Raw genomic sequence first — 2,500 nt, forward strand, 5'->3', positions numbered from 1 at the left:
CCTCGCCATGCGATGCATTCCGACAAAGTGACGCGAAGCGGAAGCCTATCATGGCGTAAAAATGTCGACAAAATTTTTCGACATTTGAATAATGGGGTTTGACAAGGTTTGAAAAATTCAATACAAATGGTAGGCTTGAATGTCGACAAAGTGACGCGAAGCGGAAGCCTACCACGGCGTAAAAATGTCGACAGAATTTTTCGGACCTTGTCCTGCCATGGGCTGCGCGCAGCATGCCGGCAGCCTGTGCGCAGCGTGCGCACAGCATGTCGGCAGCGTGCGCGCTGCTGAGACTGTCGACAGAAATTTTCGAAACTTGTCCTGCCATGCGCGCGCGCAGCGTGCGCACAGCATGCCGGCAGCGTGCGCACAGCATGCCGGCAGCGTGCGCGCACCATGCCGGCAGCGTGCGCGCAGCTTGCGCGCAGCGTGCTGATTCTGTCGACAGTGAGGCTAGCGAAACTTGTCCTGCCATGGCGTGCGCGCAGCCTGTGCGCGCAGCTTGCGCATCTGTCGACAGTGAGGCTAGCGAACTTGTCCTGCCATGGCATGCGCTGTGCGCAGCCTGTGCGCAGCGTGCGCGCAGCTTGCGCATCTGTCGACAGTGAGGCTAGCGAAACTTGTCCTGCCATGGCATGCGCGGCGCCTGCGCGCAGCCTGCGCGCAGCATGCGCACAACATGCGCACAGGCTGTGCGCAGCGTGCGCGGAGCTTGCGCGCAGCTTGCGCATCTGTCGACAGTGAGGCTAGCGAAACTTGTCCTGCCATGGCATGCGCGCAGCGTGCGCGCAGTCTGTGCGCAGCATGCGCGCAGCCTGTGCGCAGCGTGCGCGCAGCTTGCGCATCTGTCGACAGTGAGGCTAGCGAAACTTGTCCTGCCATGGCATGCGCGCAGTCTGCGCGCAGCCTGCGCGCAGCATGTGCGCAGCATGCCGGCAGCATGGTTCCAGGTTTTTTCAAATGTCGACAGAATTTTTCAAATCTTGTCAAACCCCGTTTTTATTGAAATTTCCTCGCACAATAAGCTCCCCATAAGTAGTCTATGATTTTTAGGACCTTCTCCAACTTACAAAACTAAAAAATTCCTCCCGGATTTGTTTTAATGATTTTTTCAATTTTACGACTTCTAAAAATAATAAAAAATACTTCCCGACTTCAAAAATTTATGAAACTTTTTCCCATCATAGATTGCATGTTTCTTAGTATCCCTGCAAAAAATCACGTCCAAATACCTTGTATTGAATTATTTAGAGCCCATTATGACTCCTCGCGCATAGGTGATGTCTCTTCCTGTCAAAGGGCTAAATGCATAAAATGCTATATAGGGGGGTGTGTGTTGCCTGCATATGCATGGCAGCCCATGCCTTCCTAGCTGCAGCCCCCTTCCCCCACGCCACACCCATGTCATGTTGCCTCGATATGTTGCCTCGGTATTATGGGTTTGGTGTCGGGGTCGGGGGGCTGCCACCCATGGCGGTGGTGGCCGGAATCCGGCCGCCGCCACCACGCCGCCGCCATGGGTGAGGGAGGAAAAAAAAGGCGTGGAAAGTTGCGAAATGGGGTTGTCTAGGCTTTTTTTTGGCATGGGAGAGCATGGAGTGCTAGGAACTCCTTCTCAAATGCACGGGCATGTCGACCACAACCTCATTTCGCAACAACAACCACTCGTGTGGGGTGGCGGTGGGTGGATAGTCGCGGATTGGGGCTTGCCAAGCCAATGTTTTCAAAAAATTTCATCAAAATTAAAAACAAATGTTTTGTTGCCTTCGGATTTGTGGGCGAGCGGCGAGTCGGAGTGGAGCCGGTAAAGTTTAACCTCGGTGTGCACGGTTGTTTTTAGAAACTCAATCCAATGCCGGGGACGTTGAAAGTGACGCTCTTATGAGTTGCAAACCCGCAAGATTTAAAGAACCTTTTCAAAACAATTTCAAACCAACAAGATTTAAAAACAGAAATTTTCATCAAAATGAAAAACAAATGTTTTGTTGCCTTCGGACTAGTGGGCGAGCGGCGAGTCGGAGTGGAGCCGGTAAAGTTTAACCTCGGTGTGCACGGTTGTTTTTAGAAACTCAATCCAATGCCGGGGACGTTGAAAGTGACGCTCTTATGAGTTGCAAACCCACTAGATTTAAAGAACCTTTTCAAAACAATTTCAAACCAACAAAATTAAAAACAAATGTTTCGTTGCAAACAAATTGTGGGCGAGCGGCGAGTCGGAGTGGAGCCGGTAAAGTTTAACCTCGGTGTGCACGGTTGTTTTTAGAAACTCAATCCAATACCGGGGACGTTGAAAGTGACGCTCTTATGAGTTGCAAACCCACAAGATTTTAAAAACTTTTTGAAAATGTTTCTTCTAAATGACACATTTTGATCCTTGGCAAGTGCTCAATCCGTAACTATCCAATCACCGCCACACCACACCGGTCGGGAGTGTGTGAATGGTGTGCTTCCCGGGGTTGGCATAGATAATCTTTCGCATCGACAATCTTTTGCATGCGAG

This window comes from Prunus avium, unplaced genomic scaffold, assembly GCF_965620075.1.
Source record: "Prunus avium unplaced genomic scaffold, drPruAviu1.hap1.1 HAP1_SCAFFOLD_20, whole genome shotgun sequence".
Classification (NCBI taxonomy): domain Eukaryota; kingdom Viridiplantae; phylum Streptophyta; class Magnoliopsida; order Rosales; family Rosaceae; genus Prunus; species Prunus avium.